Below are 20,618 nucleotides of genomic sequence, written 5' to 3' on the forward strand. Positions count from 1 at the left end.
GGCCCCTACGGGTGTGTGCGCACCTTGTACGCACCTGTAGGGGCCACAAATTACGGCCCATAAAATTTACAGTACAGAAACAGGCCAATCAGCCAATTGGTCTATGCTAGTGTTTATGCTCAACACGAGTGTCCTTCCCACAAAAATGAGTGATTTCCCCAGATGTAAGCACCAAATGGTCATTGTGATAATCCCCGTTCACTCACACACATCCACATGAATGTGCATACAAATGCACAATGGTTACTGTTCAGTTGTTGCATATACACTATATCAGCACTGGGGATTGGATTTTCGTAATTTAGGTTGTCTCATTGAATCTGAATTTGTTGAGACTTCCTTGACTTTTATTAAGAAGCTGAGGGTGCAGGCTGTACTCATTACAGGCAGTATGAAAATATGTGCACCTGGTAAGGTTAAGAGATTTGTGACTGACATGTGTTGTTTTGGAGGGACTTTGTTAATCCTGCAGTTATCTGTATATGGACCACATATATACATCCACAGAGACTTGTCACAGAAAAATGCCAGTACATGCAGTTACTTGTGGATAAACCTGAGACTACAAGTATTAATAATTGAATTACAACAGACTGGAAGGATAAGTTTATTGTAAAACTGAAATTTTCTGCTGTGATAAGCTATTTCTGCTATTAGTGCACCAACTGCTCACAGTTTTTGGTTGTCAACCAACCACTGTTATATTTTTGCATTTTTGCTCTAGATATTTTTCTCGGGTTCAATGCTGCAGACCACTGTCATAGATGAGCTCTTGCTCTCTGAACTGGAGTGTGCCATTACAAGCCCTATAATTAGGTATCCTGCAGTGAGCTCAAGGACCAAACAGAATACCTTTGTTATTTCATTTTGGCAACTGATTGTATCACACACCCTGACTTGATGTTCCTCAACTTCAAAAGGAGCCAGAATAAGCACTTCAATTGACAGTGTGGTAGGCTATAAACTGGAAAACAGATCTGCTCACCTTTACATGGATAAATGGACAAAAGCACCAAGGTTCTATAGAATTGTTGTCATGACAGGCTTAACTATCTCTACAAAAGATAGAAAGATAACAAACTGGCATGTCTGCAGTCCTAAACTGTGGCATAAACTGGAGCAGATACTAGTTCCCATTATCAACCTTTACATGGTGGTTTGTAGCTGAGCATCTATAGATTACTTCAGATCTATCCCTTTCGGTCTGATGGCTTCAAACAGACTACTCAGTTAGAACAAGACAGGCTGAGAAATATTTTTCAAAAAATTACTGCGACCAACAAAATTTAAATACGTGTCTGTTAAACTCTAACACAGCTGTTAATCAATCATGGATACAAGGTAATGTGAATGGTTAGAGTTGCAAGATGCCACCGGTAAGAAGGGTTTGTAAGAGGAGTTCCAAACAGTGGTTCCAAGTGGAAAAGTTATAGATCCATTTAGTCATGGTACACTGTGAATGAACACTTGTCAGTCCATTGAAGAAATGTATGTGATCAGTGAAGAGTGTCCCATGGTGTCAAAGTGAAAGTAGAAAGATTGCGATTTGCTTACCTTGACTACCCTAGTTAGGTCATTAAACTTGTTGCTACACTGATTGGCTGTTTTAGGGGTGAGAGAGATAGCACTCAGTGCCACTGCCTCCTCCCTCCACCTTTGCTCTGGTGGCCTGCTTCCCTGCAAGCTCAGCAGGAGGTTTCTCAGTCTGATTTCATTGAGCATGTTCTGCAGATCTGCATCTGAAAAATGTTGGATGCCTTTTGTTCTGCCATCATATTCCCGAGGCCTTCCTTGCATGAGGTAGAAGCCATTATGAAATCTTGAGAAAGAAAAGAATCCTTCGGTTAGACTTCAGTGCAGTTGAATATGCTGACAAAAGCTGGAGTAGAAAGCACACAACCCACGCCAGCCTGCAGCAACAAGTTTCCTCACCCTCCATGGGCCTTGCACCATGGGGCAATGCAAGCCTCTTGCATTCTTGGTATGAGAGAAATTCATGTTTATTTCATGTTCACCTTTTGCCTTTCAAGTACTTCTCCAGTTACCAAGTTGCTCATCACAAATGCATATCATGGATTTTTGGCACAAGTGGTAGTAGCTTCTCTCGAGTAGTAGTGCACTGTAGAAATAGTCTAGATTTTTTGATATGGGTGAAGTTTCGACCTGGGTGATAAGTTTTCAGAGGCTTCTTCAGCAGACAATTAAGAATCATAGAATAATAGAAAGTTACAGCACGGAAGGAGACCATTTCGACCCATCGTGTCCGCGCCGGCCAACAAAGGGCTAACCAGCCTAATCCCACGTCCCAGCTCTTGGTCCATAGCCCTGCAGGTTACATAGAAACATAGAAACATAGAAGATAGGAGCAGGAGTAGGCCATTCGGCCCCGCGAGCCTGCTCCACCATTTAATTCGATCATGGCTGATCATCCAAATTCAGTACCCTGTCCCTGCCTTCTCCCCATATCCTTTGATCCCTTTAGGCTTAAGAAATATATCTAACTCCTTCTTGAATATATTTAATGAATTGGCCTCAACTGCCTTCTGTGGTACAGAATTCCACAGGTTCACCACTCTCTGGGTGAAGAAATTCCTCCTCATCTCTGTCCTAAATGGCTTACCCCTTATCCTTAGACTGTGACCCCTGGTTCTGGACTCCCCCGCCATCGGGAACATCCTTCCTGCATCTAGTCTGTCTAGTCCTGTTAGAATTTTATAAGTTTCAATGAGATCCCCTCTCATTCTTCTAAACTCCAGTGAGTATAAGCCCAATCGACCCAATCTCTCCTCAAACACCATTCCTGCCATCACAGGTTTCAGTCTGGTGAATCTTTGCTGCACTCCCTCCATGGCAAGAACATCCTTCCTCAAATTAGGCGACCAAAACTGCACACAATACTCAAGATGTGGTCTCAACAAGGCCCTGTACAACTGCAGCAAGACATCCTCGTTCCTGTACTCGAACCCTCTCGCTACGAAGGCCAACATACCATTTACCTTCTTAACCGCCTGCTGCACCTGCATGCTTACCTTCAGCGACTGGTGCACAAGGACACCCAGGTCTCGTTGCACTTCCCCTTCTCCCAATCTATTGCCATTCAGATAATAAACTGCCTTCCTGTTTTTGCCACAAGTGGATAACCTCACATTTATCCACAATGTACTGCATCTGCCATGCATCTGCCCAATCACCCAACCTGTCCAAATCATACTGGAGTTTCTCGGCATCCCCCTCACAGCACACACGCCCACCCAGCTGTGTGTCATCTGCAAACTTGGAGATATTACATCTAGTTCCCTCGTCTAGATCATTAATATATATTGTGAATAGCTGGGGTCCTAGGACCGATCCCTGTGGTACCCCACTAGTCACTGCCTGCCACTTGGAAAAAGACCCATTTATTCCAACTCTTTGCTTCCTGTCTGCCAACCAGTTATCTATCCAAGTCAGTACCTTGCCCCCAATCCCATGTGCCTTAACTTTACACGCTAATCTCTTATGCGGGACTTTATTGAATGCCTTCTGAAAGTCCAAATACACCACATCCACTGGTTCTCCCTTATCTATTCTACCAGTTACATCCTCAAAAAATTCCAGTAGATTAGTCAAGCACGATTTACCTTTTGTAAATCCATGTTGACTTTGTCCGATCCTGTCACTGTTTTACAAATGCTCTGCTATTACATCTTCTATAATGGACTCTAGCATTTTCCCCACTACCGATGTCAGGCTTACCGGGCTATAATTTCCCATTTTCTCTCTACCACCTTTTTTGAATAGTGGGGTAAAATTAGCTACCCTCCAATCCATGGGAACTGTTCCAAAGTCTATAGAATTTTGGAAGATGACCAGCAATGCATCTACTATTTCTAGGGCCACTTCCTTACGTACCCTAGGATGTAGATTATCAGGCCCTGGGGATTTAATGGCCTTCAATCCCATCAATTTCCCTATCACCATTTCCCTACAAATACTGATTTCTTTCAGTTCCTCCCTCTCATTAGACCTTATGTTCCCCGACATCTCTGGGAGGTTATTTGTGTCCTCCTTTGTGAAGACAGAACCAAAGTATGTATTTAATTGGTCTGCCATTTCTATGTTCCCCATTATAAATTCCCCTGATTCTGACTGCAATGGACCTACGCTTGACTTCATCAATCTTTTTCGCTTCACATATCTATAGAAGCTTTTACAGTCAGCTTTTATGTTCCCTGCAAGATTACTCTCATACACTATTTCCCCCCTCTTAATTAATCCCTTTGTCCTCCTTTGTTGAATCCTAAACTGCTCCCAATCCTCAGGATTACCGCTTTTCCTGGCCAATTTATATGTCCTCTCCTTGGATCTTATGCTATCCCTAATTTCCCTTGTTAGCCACAGTTGATTCACCTTTTTTGTTTTATTTTTATGCCAAACAGGGATAACAAATTCTGTAGTTCATCCATGCGATCTTTAAATGTTTGCCATTGCCTATCCACCATCAACCCTTTGAGTAACATTCCCCAAGCAATCCTACCCAACTCACGCCTCATACCATCGTAGTTTCCTTTATTTAAATTCAGGACCCTAGTCTCTGAGTCAAATACTTCACTCTCCATCTTAATGAAGAATTCTATCATATTATGATCACTCTGCCCCAAGGGGCATCGCACAACACGATTGCTAATTAATCCTTTCTCATTACATAATACCCAGTCTAAGATGGCCTGAACTCTAGTTGGTTCCTCGACATATTGGTCCAGGAAACCATCCCGTATACACTCCAGGAATTTCTCCTCCACAGTATTGTCACTAATTTGGTTAGCCCAATCTATATGTAGATTAAAGTCACCCATGATAACTCCAGTGCCCTTATTGCACGCATCTCTAATTTCCCATTTAATGCCATCCCCAACCTCCACATTACTGTTTGGGGATCTGTATACAACTCATAAGAACATGAGAACATAAATAGTAGGAGCAGGAGTAGGCCATACGGCCCCTCGGGCCTGCTCCGCCATTCAATAGGATCATGGCTGATCCAAATCTAGACTCATGTCCACTTCCCTGCCCTCTCCCCGTAACCCCTAATTCCCTTATCTGCTAGGAAACTGTCTATCTCCATTTTAAATTTATTTAATGTTGCAGCTTCCGCAGCTCTCTGGGGTAGCAAATTCCATAGATTTACTACCCTCTGAGTGAAGAAGTTTCTCCTCATCTCAGTTTTGAAAGGGCAGCCCTTATTCTTAGATTATGCCCCCTAGTTCTAGTCTCACCCATCAGTGGAAACATCCTCACTGCATCCACCCGATCAAGCCCCCTCACAATCTTATATGTTTCGATAAGATCACCTCTCACTCATTCTTCTGAACTCCAATGAGTAGAGTCCCAACCTACTCAACCTTTCCTCATACGTCAACCCCCTCATCTCCGGAATCAACCGAGTGAACCTTCTCTGAACCGCCTCAAGAGCAAGTATATCTTTTCTTAAATATGGAAACCAAAACTGCACGCAGTATTCCAGGTGTGGCCTCACCAATACCCTGTATAACTGCAGCAAGACTTCCCTGTTTTTATACTCCATCCCCCTCGCAATAAAAGCCAAGATTCCACTGGCCTTCTTGATCACCTGCTGCACCTGCATACTAACTTTTTGTGTTTCATGCACCAGGACCCCCAGATCCCTTTGTACTGTAGCACTTTGCAGTTTCTCTCCATTTAGATAATAACTTGCTCTTTGATTTTTTCTGCCAAAGTGCATAACCTCACACTTTCCAACATTATATTGCATCTGCCAAATCTCTGCCCACTCACTTAGCCTGTCTATGTCCTTTTGCAGGTTATTAATGTCCTCCTCACTCACTGCTTTCCCTCCCATCTTTGTATCGTCAGCAAACTTGGATATGTTGCACTCGGTCCCTTCCTCCAAATCATTAATATAGATTGTAAAGAGTTGGGGTCCCAGCACTGACCCCTGCGGAACACCACTAGTTACTGATTGCCAGCCCGAGAATGAACCATTTATCCCAACTCTTTGTTTTCTGTTAGATAGCCAATCTTCCACTCATGCCAGTATATTACCCCCAATCCCGTGATTTCTTATCTTGATCAGTAATCTTTTGTGTGGAACCTTGTCAAATGCCTTTTGGAAGTCCAAATACACTACATCCACTGGTTTCCCTTTATCCACCCTGTATGTTACATCATCAAAGAATTCGAGCAAATTTGTCAAACATGACTTCCCCTTCATAAAACCATGCTGACTCTGTCCTATTAAATTATGTTTATCCAAATGCTCTGTTACTGTTTCCTTAATAATGGACTCCAACATTTTGCCAACCACAGATGTTAGGCTAACTGGTCTACAGTTTCCAGCTTTTTGTCTACTTCCCTTCTTAAATAAGCGTGTTACATTAGCAGTTTTCCAATCTGCCGGGACCTTTCCTGAGTCCAGGGAGTTCTGGAAAATAATCACCAATGCATCCACAATCCCTACCGCCACTTCTCTCAAGACCCTAGGATGTAGGCCATCAGGTCCGGGGGATTTATCCGCCTTAAGTCCCATTATTTTACTGAGTGCCATCTCCTTAATGATTTTAATCGTGTTTAGCTCCTCCCCCCCCCCATTGCCCCCTGTTTGTCCAGTGTTGGTATATTTAGTGTTCTCTACTGTAAAGACTGATACAAAATATTTGTTCAGCGTCTTTGCCATCTCCATGTTCCCCACCACTAGTTTCCCGGTCCCATCCTCTAAGGGACCAACGTTCACTTTAGCCACCCTTTTTCTTTTTATATAGCTATAGAAACTCTTGCTATCTGTTTTTATATTTTTTGCTAGTTTACTTTCATAATCTATCTTCCCTTTCTTAATTAATCTTTTAGTTATTGTTTGCTGGCTTTTAAATGCTTCCCAATCTTCTATCCTCCCACTAGATTTGGCTACTTTATATGCCCTTGTTTTCAGTCGGATACTATCCTTTATTACTTTACTAAGCCACAGATGGCAGTCTTTTCTTTTACTCCCCTTTTTCCTCAGTGGCATATATTTATCTTGAAAGATGTGAAATATCTCCTTGAATGTAGACCACTGCTCTTGTACCGTCTTACACTTTAATCTGTTTTCCCAGTCAACTTTAGTCAATTCTACTCTCATACCTTCATAGTCTCCTTTATTTAAGCTCAGTACACTGGTTTGAGATCCAACTCTCTCACCCTCAAACTGAATTTGGAATTCAACCATATTATGGTCACTCATTCCAAGGGGATCCTTTACTAGGACATTTTTTATTAATCCTGTCTCATTACACAGGACCAGATCTAAGATTGCCTGCCCCCTGGTTGGTTCAGTTACATACTGCTCAAGGAACCCATCCCTAATACACTCTATGAACTCTTCCTGAAGGCTGCCATGCCCAATTTGATTAGTCCAGTCAATATGAAAGTTAAAATCCCCCATGATTATAGCTGTTCCCTTATTACAAGCCCCAACTATTTCCTGATTTATACTCCGACCAACAGAGTTGCAACTGTTAGGAGGCCTATAGACTACGCCCACTAGTGACCTTTTCCCCTTATTATTCCTTATCTCCACCCAAACTATTTCACTATCCTGATCCTTTGACCCAATATCATTTCTGACTATTGCAGTGATTCCACCCTTGATTAACTAACGTTTTCTGTCCCTTGGTATTTTTCAGCTCTACCCATACAGATTGTACATCATCAGAGCTGATATCCTTCCTTACAATTGTGTTAATCTCCTCTTTACCTAGCAATGCTACTCCACCGCCTGTCTTTCCTGAATATTGAATACCTCTGGACGTTGACTTCCCAGCCCTGGTCACCCTGGAGCCATGTTTCCATAATCCCAATCATATCATATCCGTTTACATCTATTTGCGCAGCTAATTCATCCACCTTATTACGAATGCTCCTCGCATTAAGACACAAAGCCTTCAGGCTTGTTTTTTTAACACTCTTAGACCTTTTAGAATTATTATTTAATGTGACCATGTTTGATTTAAACCCTTGATTACTCTGACTGCCACTTTTGCTTTTCTCCTTCCTGTCTTTTGCTGCTATCCTTGTTTCCCATTCCTCTGTCTCCCTGCTCAGGTTCCCAACCCCCTGCCATTTTAGTTTAAACCCTCCCCCACAGCACTAGCAAACACTCCCCCTAGGACATCGGTCCCAGTCCTGCCCAGGTGCAAACTGTCCATTTTGTACTGATCCCACCTCCCCCAAAACCAATTCCAATGTCCCAGGAATTTGAATCCCTCCCCCTTGCAGCATTCCTCTAGCCACGTATTCATCTGAAATATCCCAAGTGCACATCCAAGTACTTCTTAAATGTGGTTAGGGTTTCTGCCTCTACCACCCTTTCAGGCAGTGAGTTCCAGACCCCCACGACCCTCTGGGTGAAGAAATTTCCCCTCAAATCCCCTCTAAACCTTCTACCAATTACTTTAAATCTGTGCCCCCTGGTTTTTGACATCTCTGCTAAGGGAAATAGATCTTTTCTATCCACTTTATCTGGGCCCCGCATAATTTTATGCACCTCAATAAGGTCTCCCCTCAGCCTCCTCTGTTCCAAGGAAAACAAACCCAGCCTATCCAGTCTTTCCTCATAGCTCAGATTCTCTACTCCCGGCAACATCCTTGCAAATCTCCTCTGTACCCTCTCTAGTGCAATCATATCTTTCCTGTAATGTGGTAACCAGAACTGCACGCAGTACTCTAGCTGAGGCCTAACTAATGTTTTATACAGTTGAAGCATAACCCCCCTGTTCTTGTATTCTATACCACAGCTAATAAAGGCAAGCATTCTGTATGCCTTCTTAACCACCTAATCTACCTGGCCTGCTACCTTCAGGGATCTGTGGACATGCACTCCAAGGTCCCTTTGTTCCTCTGCACTACTCAGTGGCCTACCATTTAATGTGTATTCCCTTTCCTTGTTAGCCCTCCCCAAATGCATTACCTCACACGTCTCCGGATTGAATTCCATTTGCCACTGTTCTGCCCACCTGACCAATTTATTGATATCTTCCTGCAGTCTACAACTTCCTTCTTCAGTATCAACCACACAGCCGATTATAGTATCATCTGCAAACTTCTTAATCATACCCCCATATTCAAGTCTAGATCATTAATATATACCACAAAAAGCAAGGGACCTAGTACTGAGCCCTGCAGAGCCCCACTGGAAACAGCCTTCCAGTCACACAAACACCCATCAACCATTACCCTCTGCTTCCTGCCTCCGAGCCAGTTTTGAATCCAACTTGACACTTTGCCCTGGATCCCATGGGCTTTTAACTTCTTGAACAGTCTGCCATGTGGAACCTTATCAAAAGCCTTGCTAAAGTCCATATACACTACATCAAATGCACTATCCTAATCTACCTTCCTTGTTACTTCCTCAAAAAATTCAATCAAGTTTGTCAGACACGACCTTCCCTTAACAAATCCATGCTGACTATCCTTGATTAATCCGTGTCTTTCTAAATGAAGATTTATCCTGTCCTTCAGAATTCTTTCCAATAATTTTCCCACCACCGAGGTTAGGCTGACTGGCCTGTAATTACCCGGTCTATCCTTTCCTCCCTTTTTAAACAAGGGTACCACAATAGCAGTCCTCCAGTCCTCCAGCACCACACCTGAAGCCAGAGAGGATTGGAAAATGATGGTCGGGGCCTCTGCTATTTCCTCTTTTGCTTCGCTGAACAGTCTGGGATACATTTCATCCGGGCCTGGGGATTTATCCACTTTTAAAGCTGCTGAACCCCTTAATACTTCCTCTCTCACTATGTTTATTTCATCTAATATTTCACACTCCTCCCCTGATAGCAATGTCTGCTTCGCCCCTCTCCTTTGTGAAAACAGACGCAAAGTTTTCATTAAGAACCCTACCGAACTCTCCCACCTCCACACACAGATTACCCTCATGATCTCCAATAGGCCCTACCCTTTCTTTAGTTATCCTCTTACTTGTAATATAGTTATAAAACATCTTTGTGTTTTCCTTGATTTTACTTGCCAAGAATTTTTCATGCTCTCTCTTTGCTTTCCTAATATAATTTTTAATTGCACCCCTATACTTTCTGTACTCCTTTAAAGATTCTGGAGTATTTAGCCCTCGGTGTCTGTCATACGCCTCCCTTTTTTTCTTTATCCTACCCTGTATGTCTCTAGACATCCAGGGGGCTCTAAATTTTTTTGTTAAGGGCACATATTTGGTCTGAACCCTTCAGATCTCCTCCTTGAATGCCTCCCACTGCTCTGACACTGATTTACCTTCAAGTAGCTGTATCCAGTCCACTGTGGCTAAATCCCCTCTGAGCTTAGCAAAATATGCTTTTCCCCAATTTAGAATTTTTATTCCTGGTCTATCCTTGTCCTTTTCCATAATTACCTTAAATCTAACTGAATTATGGTCACCAGCACCAAAATTGTTGAGTCTGTGTTTTTCCCAATGTAGTGATGCTGAATAACTGTACACAGACAACAGAATACTTAAACAGGTCTTTAGTAATTGAGGATCAGGGCTGAACTGAAATACAAACTGCTCCACAGGGTTTATATACCGGTGTGGTCACCACCGGTACTACAATATACAGGAGCCATCAGAAAGTAGTTCATCACCTTAAGGTAGTCTCTTAAGGTGGTACAGGTTACATACACTACAATTCCTCCCCTTTTAGCTTAACAGTGTACACCCCAATTTAAACATAACATGGATAACATATATATAACTTTCATACAAAACTGTTCAAAGATTCAGTCTCTGAGGAGGCCTCCTGATCCGGGCCGGATAACGCCTTTCAGGGGTCTCTGGTTCTCGTTGCTGGGGTGACTCATCCATTTGATCTCTTATGGATTGAACATCATCATGTACGTTCGAATCTGAGGTAGGTGCTACAGGCTCAATAACTTCTTCGACTGGTGTCTCTGCCGTAGACATGGGGTCGACCCTTGTTCTCGATTCCACAAGTTGGTCAGCATGACGTCGTATTACGTACTCACCAACGTCTACCGTGTACATCAAGGGTCCTTGTCGGGCACGAATTGTTCCGGATTGCCATTTATCATTCCTGTAGTCCCTGGCCAACACTGGTTGTCCTATTTCGAAACTCCGAGTGCCCTTGTTATTTACATGCTGGAATTGTTTGTTTTCGACTTCCCTACGCACATTGGGTTTTAACAAATCCAACCGGGACCTCAACCTCCTGTTATAGAACATTATGGCAGGGCTTTGATTAGTCACTGCATGCGTGGCGTTTCGATATGCCATCAGGAAATTGTCCACCTTGTGTTGTAGTGGAATATGGTCTTCGCTCATGGCCTTTATCGCCTTTTTGAATGTTTGTACAAATCTCTCAGCCAACCCATTTGTAGCCGGATGATATGGGGCAGATGTATAGTGTTTCACCCCATTCTTCTTCATGAATTTCTGGAATTCTTCTGACACAAACTGTGGTCCGTTGTCTGAACATATTTGTTCCGGTAACCCATTCCTTACAAATATGGTTCTTAGAACTGCGATCGTCTTTTCAGAGGTAGTGGTTGACATCTTAATCACTTCTGGCCATTTAGAATGTGCGTCTACCGCTATCAAAAACATGGAATCCATGAATGGACCTGCAAAGTCGATATGCACACGTTGCCATGGGGTTGAAGGCCATTCCCACGGATGCAGCGGTGCAATTGGAGGTGCATTTTGAACTTTTTGGCACCCTGAGCAGCTTTTAGTCAGATCCTCTATTTGTTTGTCGATACCTGGCCACCACACATAAGCCCTAGCAAGGCCTTTCATCTTGACTCCCCCCAGATGACCTTCATGCAGTTCCTTCAGAACTCTCTCCCTTAATTTAGGAGGAATAATCACCCTTGTTCCATACATCAATGTTCCTTGACAGACAGACAGCTGCTCTCGTCTGGCTGAGAATGCCAGTAACAGTGGTTCGCCATGTGTTGGCCATCCCTTCACTGTCAAATCGTAGACCCGAGACAGTGTCGGGTCGTTTCGGGTCTCTCTCTCAATACCCGCATTGGTGACTGGTAAGCATTCGATGATGGTCGAGTGAAATATCTCGACAGGGCCAACTGCCGGTGCCTCTTCCGCTGTAGGTAGTGGCAGGCGCGACAGCCCATCAGCATTACCATGTTGCTTTGTACCTTTGAATTCGATATCATATTGATGTGCCCCTAGGAAATGGGACCATCTCTGAAGCCTCTGCGTCGTCATAACTGGAACACCCTTCTTAGGGTTAAAAATGGAAACCAACGGCTGGTGATCTGTCAGCAGCGTAAACCTTTGGCCTTGCAGGTAATGGTTAAATTTCTTAACTCCCCACACGAGGCTGAGAGCCTCCCTATCTATCTGAGCATAGTTGCGCTCAGCGGAGGTCAATGATCTGGATGTGAACGCGACTGGCCTTTCCAAGCCATTTGGCAACTTATGTGAGAGCACTGCCCCGATACCATATGGAGAAGCATCACAAGCTAAACGAATAGGCAGCGTTGGGTTAAAGTGAGCCAACACTTCCTTAGAGGTGATCAGTGCCTTGCTTTTTTGAAAAGCCCGCTTACAGTCCTCGCTCCACTTCCATGGTACTCCTATTTGCAAAAGAGTGTTCAGCGGGTGTAACACCGTGGATAAATTTGGAAGAAACATGTGGTAATAGTTAATCAACCCAAGGAACGACCTCAACTGGGATACATTCTCCGGAGCGGGAGCTTTCACAACAGCTTCGATCTTGTCAGGTGACTTATGAAGCCCCTCCTGGTCAATGACGTGACCGCAGTACGAGATTCGCTTCTGAAAGAACTCACATTTCTGGCGATTAACTCTGAGACCATATTCGTTCAATCTGGTGAGCACCTGCTCCAAATTCGCGAGGTGTTCCTTATCATCATCTCCTGTAATCAGAATGTCGTCCAGGTAGCATTGTGTGCCTGGAATTCCCTGTAATACCTGCTCCATGGCCCTTTGCCAAATCGTTGGAGCCGATGCCACTCCAAAAACCAGTCTATTATACCGATATAAGCCCTTATGTGTGTTGATCGTGAGATACTGGCGTGACGCTTCATCAACTTCCATCTGTAAGTACGCCTGCGCCAGCTCTATCTTGGTGAAGTGTTTCCCGCCAGACAGCGAAGCGAAGATATCCTCAATCCGCGGAAGCGGATATTGCACCGTGTGAAGAACCGGATTAACAGTGATCTTGAAATCGCCACAGATGCGAACCTTCCCCGGTTCCCCCGGCTTGTTGCTCAACGAACGCTTCATGACGGGAACAATGGGCGTGGCCCATTCGCTCCAGTCCACCTTTGACAGTACTCCAGAACGTTTTAGCCCTTCCAGCTCTGCTTCCACAGCAGGTCGTATCGCATAAGGTACCGGTCTGGCTTTGAAAAATTTTGGGTTTGCATGTTCTTCAACCTTGATGTTTGCCGTAATTCCTTTCAGTGTTCCCAGTCCCTATTGGAACACCTCCTTAGCATCGTCCAATATTTTGGACAGTCTTTTAGGTTTGACGTCGTCCTCTTTACAGGAATCTACAGTTAGTGCTTGTAAGGAATGCCAGTCCATATTTAGTCTCCGGATCCACTCTCGTCCCAGTAGTGGTGGACCTCCCTCAGGTAACACATACAAGTCCATTCCCTGACTTTCTTTACCATGGTAGGCCACCTTTACCTTTATCTTTCCGATGGGGTATACTCTTTGCCCCGTGTATGTTTTCAATACAATCTCCGTATCCCTCAGGGGAATGTGTGAGAATAACCTTTTGTACTCTTGCTTATTCATGACCGTCAATGCCGATCTAGTGTCCAATTCCATCTTCACTTGGACTCCTGCTATCCGAAGCAGGACCCAGATAGTTTGGTGGTCTGCTGTGTTACCCACATTATGTATTTTTAGACAACCCAGTTCCTTACTGCTGGAGTCTGAATCCGTCGTTTGTTCATCCGAACTGTTCTCTGTCACCTTGTGTACTTTCTTGTACTTCTCCTGCGGCGACTTTTTGTTGCTGGTCTTCTTTCCTGACCGACATACTTTCGCTATGTGACCAAGTCTGCCACATTTCCTGCATTCTTTATCTTTGAACCAGCACTGGTTCTGATCATGCGTCATCCTTCCGCAACGATAACACTTTACTGCGCCCAATGCCATTTCATTGGTGCTGAATTCCGATGGCCTTTGCTGCATTTCCGCAGTGCCTCTTGCTGCTGCCTCGTGCGATGCTGCAATGCTGAAAGCTTTGTCCAGCGTAAGATCCTTTTCCTCAAGCAGTCGCTTCTGAGTTCCTTCCTTTAGTAGCCCACACACGAACTTATCTCTCAGAGCGTCTGCTAGTCCTGTACCGAACTGACAGTGCTTTGATAACTTGCGCAGTTCGATTAAGAATTCAGCGTTGCTTTCCTCTTCAAGCTGAATTCTTTTGTAAAATTTAAATCGTTCCGCTATCAGCAGCGGCGTGGGGTTTAAATGCTCTTGCAGGATAGTAACAATCTCCGCGAAACTCTTTGCTACCGGTTTATCTGGTGTTACAAGGTGCCTTAATAACCCGTACGTCTTCGCACCCATCGAGTTTAATATGGTTAGTGCTTTCTTATCCGCCGGTACCTCATTCGCCGTACAGTAAACTTCAACGCGTTCCACATAAGTGGCCCAATCTTCTACATCGCTATCAAAAGCAGTGATGTTACCCGTTTTTGGCATCTTGTTGAGTTTCCTTTAATTTATTTATTTTCCAAAATGGCGGCTTCCCGCGCTTGGCGGCTTTTCCCGCGCTTGTCTTCTTCCCCTGCCGACTAAAATGGCGATTACCGCGCTGTTGCCGATCTCGCCTCCCAGCGGTCCTTTATTTCCCCCGACGCTGCTGCTCTTGTTCCCCGCCGCTCCCGCGGTCCTCGTGGACATTAACGCTTCTCTGGCTGCTGCGCGTCTCTGCCCGATTGCAGTCCGGCCCCTTACACCGGCTGCGGTCGTGTTCTCCGCCCTTTTCTTCGGTTTCCCTCCCCTTCTCTCACTGACAACTCGGCCGACTTTCTCTCCGTGTCGCTAGATCGGGCTTACCCGCCGCTGTCGCAGAAGGGATGATCACTGCCTGTTGCTGATGGTGGACTTCGTGGCCAGCAAATCCAACCCGGGTTCTCAATGCCTCCCGTGCGATGCGGTGCTCAGCAGGATGATGAGGGCGGATGCCCCTTTTCGACGCCCGTTCTGAGGACGAAGCTTCCTTGGATGCACAACTGCCGCTAGGTACGATCAGACTCATCGCCACTGTTGAGTCTGTGTTTTTCCCAATGTAGTGATGCTGAATAACTGTACACAGACAACAGAACACTTAAACAGGTCTTTAGTAATTGAGGGTCAGGGCTGAACTGAAATACAAACTGCTCCACAGGGTTTATATACCGGTGTGGTCACCACCGGTACTACAATATACAGGAGCCATCAGAAAGTAATTCATCACCTTAAGGTAGTCTCTTAAGGTGGTACAGGTTACATACACTACAAAAATGCTTGCTACATACTGGCTAAAAAAGTTCTCCTGGATGCATTTTAGGAATTCTGCACCCTCTATACCCCTCACACTAATTTTATCCCAGTTAATATTGGGGTAGTTGAAATTCCCTACTACTACTATTATTTTTTTCGCCCAATAGATTTTGCACTTCTCAGAAATGTGTCTACATATTTGCTCTTCTATCTCCCTCTCACTGTTTGGGGGTCTGTAGTACACTCCCGGTAGTGTGATCGCCCCTGTGGGACTGGATTCACATATAGGTCAGACTGGGTAAGGGCAGCAGGTTTCCTTTTTTAACGCAGGCAATTGCGAAGTGATACATTTTAGTAGGAAGAACGAGGAGAGGTAATATAAACTAAAGGTTACAATCCTAAAGGGGGTGCATAAACAGAGAGACCTGGGGGTATATGTGCACAAATCGTTGAATGTGGCAGGGCAGGTTGAGAAAGCAGTTAAAAAAGCTTACGGGATCCTGGGTTTCATCAATAGAGGTATAGGGCAGAATTTTCATTGAGCCGTGGAGGCGGGATTGGAGGCATGTGGGGGATTAAAATCTTGAAACTGGGGGGGGTACTAACCCATCCCGCCCCCAACCTGCCTCCATGCCAGTTTCAAAGGAGGCGGGTACCCGACCCGCGCTGGGGATTAGTGCCAATTAACTGCCTGTTAACAGGTAGTTAACAGGCAGTTTTTAGCCTAATCCCTATTTTCATTGGTGAAGTGTGGGATTCCCAACAGCTCCAAACCACACCAAGTTAGCGAGGCGGGCTGTCGGGCTGAAGGACTTGGAGGGGTCGAGATGTCTGGTGTTCAGGTGAGTGATGGGTGCATGAGTGCAGAGGTAAGTGTGTTTGGTGTGTGTAAAGTGTTTAAAGAAGTTTTACTTACCTTTACAGCCTTCCTTCCTTTGGGTCTCGGGAGTCCCTCATCTTACCGGCACAGAAGCAGAATGGCCGCAATCTGTCAAAAATTGCAGCATTCAGCTTTCTGTTCCGGGGAGATCTCTAAATCAGCCTGAGAGGAAGGAATTAACTTAGAGTACAGATTGTCAGTGTTTGACAGCTTCAAACAGCTGTGAAACGTTGATATTTCATCTGTCAAAAGGTCTTGACAGATGAAATGTCAATCTGTGACGTCACCTGTTGTCGGGTGGCCCTTAATTGGCCTGCTGAGCCCGCTGGGCGGGCTTACAAGGTCAATCAAGTCAAAATCACGTGGGTTGGCTACAACTCGATGGAGGCGGGACTACAACCCCGAAAGTTGTAGTCCCGCCTCCTACCCGTCTCCTCAATGAAAATCCAGCCCATAGAGTACAAAAGCAAGGAGGTTATGATGAACCTTTATAAAACACTGGTTTGGCCTCAACTGGAGTATTGTGTCCAATTCTGGGCACCGCACTTTAGGAAGGATGTGAAGGCCTTAGAGAGGGTGCTGAAAAGATTTACAAGAATGGTTCCAGGAATGAGGGGCTTCAGTTACGTTGATAGACTGGAGAAGCTGGGGTTGTTCTCCTTAGAGCAGAGAAAGTTGAGAGGAGATTTGATAGAGGTGTTCAAAATCATGAGGGGTCTAGACAGAGTAGATAGAGAGAAACTGTTCCCATTGTCGGAAGGGTCGAGAGCCAGAGGACACAGATGTAAGGTGATTGGCAAAAGAACCAAAGGCGACATGAGGAAAAAAAATGTTTATGCAGTGAGTGGTTAGGATCTGGAATGCCCTGCCTGAAAGGGTGGAGGAGGCAGATTCAATCATGGCTTTCAAAAGGGAATTGGATAAATACCTGAAGGAAAAAAATTTGCAGGGCTATGGGGAAAGGGCGGGGACTAGCTGAAGTGCTCTTGCAGAGAACTGGCACGGGCTCAACAGGCCAAATGGCCTCCTTCTGTGCATTCTTTGATTCTATTCTATGAAAGGACATTAGTAAACCATTTGGATTTTTATTATAATCGGACAGATCCATGGTCATTTTCAGATTTTTTAATCTGAATTCAAATTCTCAAGCTGCCAGGATGGGATTTGAACTCTTGTTCAATGGATTATTAGTCCAGGCCTTTGGATTATTGTCGAGTAATATAACCATTATACTACTGTATCTGTTATTACTGACACCCTGTGTGCTCCATCTAATGCTGTGGAACAGAGATATAATGAAGCTCATGCTAGTGACCATTAAGAATAAGAATTGAAGTGGAGGTCATTCCGGGGGTGTCCGGCAATATAATCCAACAAAAGTATCCAGGATTATAGTGTCCTGCTGTGTGGGCCACTGTCAATTTGGAGACACAAGAAGTGGAGAAGGCAGAGAAGTAGCAGGAGGATATAGCAGATGAGAAAGATGAGGCACTAGATTCAGTTGTTATACAGAGTTGTTCAGTGGTCTCATCATTGAAACTCAAATACTTTCCCACTTAGATATTGTCCTAACCAGTCTATAATTCTCATTGTTTTACATTATTGTTATACATTTTACAATGTTCTAGTACCACCACTGTCCTCAAATAGCAGTGTGTCATAACATTCTCTTGGCTTGAATTTATTCAGACACGTAGGCTGCCAGTTGTAGAAGTGGAATCTGAACAGGGTTCTGAATCCAAATATTCTGAAACCAAGGGATCCAATGTAGGCCATTTGAATTATTTGTGAGATTATTTAGGATTTAGATTGTCAAGCGATGGAAAACAATTTTCCCCGTTGGTTGGCTGATTTGTTCATAAGAAAAGGGGTGAGCAACTCTGAATGTTGGGCTTCAAACTCTATAGAGTTCTGGCTGCAAGTCTAGGCCTTGTTTACCAATGTAGATTCTGGCAATGAGTTAAAGCTGAGAAAGTTCAGAAAAACTCTTGCAGCTGTAGATTAAATGGAGTTTCTAGCTCACATCATTCTTTCAGACTAATTCTTCTGTATATAAATTTCCCACTACAATCATAGGCCCTGAAATATCATTTAGTAATTTAATCCACAACTGCCTACTGGATGCTGATGCTGCTTTGACAGGAGCCTAGCTGCAAGTAAGAAAGTATTGTAGACAAATCTGTCTAAAATGAGCCATTTCTCCAGGGTATGTTTACTTATTTCATGAAATATTAAATGATTCTATCTAGTTTCAATGGTCAGCATATTTTAATCCAAAATGCCTGCATTAACAGCAATTTGTAATGATGAGTAAGATCATTAAAAGGTATTTTCCATTCCTGACTGCGCAAATCGGACCTCCAACGGTTCCACTGATACAGGCTTCTTCAGCTCTCCAAATTTTGGATTCTGTGTGAAGGATTACTTGAAAAGAAAAGCAGTGAATATATTTCCCACATCTGATTTGAATCTTAAAATCTGGTACTGATTCACCAAAGTGAAACTCACATTTAGTAGCAAAATTTTAAATAAAAGAAAAAGTATAAAATGCAACACAAAACATATGCTTTATTTTAGTTAATCACAAAATATTGTTAGATTCAGGAGATCAAAAGTTGCACCAAAGGGTTCAATTGTAGACTTTTTGCAATGGTGCTGCTGATGTGTTTATCACTTCAGAAACTTGTTTTTAGAAGTTACTATGTGTGATGGAAATAGGACTCAGTGTCAGCTTTGGCTCAGTATTAGCATTCTCTGAGTCAGAAGGTTTCAGGATTCAAGACCCAATCCAAAGGCTTTGGCACATAATTCAGGCTGACCCATTGGGTGGAATCTTACCTGGAAGGCCGAGCTTGAGGCGGGACAGCTGGTTTTCAGGTTCCAGTCCCGCCTCCAGCGACATCTGACGAGCTGATGCTATTTTCCCCTGATTGGCCTTGTTAAGCCCGCCCTGCGGGCTTGCTGGCCAATAAAGGGAAAGCCGGTGTCAGATGACATCACTCGGTGACGCTTCATCTGCCGGTTTTCTTAAAGGCATATGTACCACAGTTGTTTGACAGATGATTTGACAGCGCTTGACAGCATTGAGGTGCTGTCAAACAATGACAATCAGTGTCCAAAAGTGAGCCCTTGCACCCAAGCTCTCCAATTACTCTCTCCTTAGGATAAAACAGATGGCAGCTGCAGCTGAGATTGCAGAAGCCATCTGCCACTTCTCCTGATGAGATGCGCCTACATAAACACTTCACAGCTTGTCACCTGCAGAAACATCGAAACACATTAAACATTCCTTTCATAACTTTTCCTTATCTCTGCAACTCACCAGTGTCCCATTGAATCCTTTAAACCACTTCTGCAGCTGTCATCTAAACACAAAAATTACAGTATACCCACATCACGCCTCACTTACCCTGGCGGGGTTCCCCGACGTTGGGAAGCCGGCAGCAGCAGTGGAACAACGTGAAAAAGCCTCTTAACTGCTTGTTAACTACCTGTTAACAGGCAGATAAGTGGCTGTAATCCACTTCCCGCCTCCAGAAACATAGAAGATAGGAGCAGGAGTAGGCCATTCAGCCCCTCGAGCCTGCTCCACCATTCAATGAGATCATGGCTGATCATCCAAATTCAGTACCCTGTCCCTGCCTTCTCCCCATATCCTTTGATCCCTTTAGGCTTAAGAAATATATCTAACTCCTTCTTGAATATATTTAATGAATTGGCCTCAACTGCCTTCTGTGGTACAGAATTCCACAGGTTCACCACTCTCTGGGTGAAGAAATTCCTCCTCACCTCAGTCCTAAATGGCTTACTCCTTATCCTTAGACTGTGACCCCTGGCATTGTGTGCGGAAGACTAAAACATAGAAATTATTGTTTTTGAAATCACTGGACAAATGCTTAACACATTAGCAATACATTCATTCGCCTGGTACTTCAAAAGGCCTTTAATGGATTTATTTCAAATGGATTAACACTTCTGCAAAAATAGCAAACAAAGCAATGTCAATCAAATGCATTAATGTTTGAATAATGCTGCTTCCTCTTTTTATTTCCCTAATACCCCAGTGTAAGTGGAATCTCATCTTAAATCTGCATATATTAACATTTTAAATAAGCTGCTCCAGCCACCAGTAATTGACAGAAAATGCTGGAAGCACTCAGCAGGGTAGAAAGAATCTGTGGAGAGAACACTCAAGAGAAGTGCCGGGCTCATGAAGCGCAGCCGGCACTCTGCGGGGAAGCTGCAGAGGAG

This window comes from Somniosus microcephalus, chromosome 10 (assembly GCF_052327205.1).
Source record: "Somniosus microcephalus isolate GS21.2 chromosome 10, FLI_Smic_1.0, whole genome shotgun sequence".
NCBI lineage: Eukaryota > Metazoa > Chordata > Chondrichthyes > Squaliformes > Somniosidae > Somniosus > Somniosus microcephalus.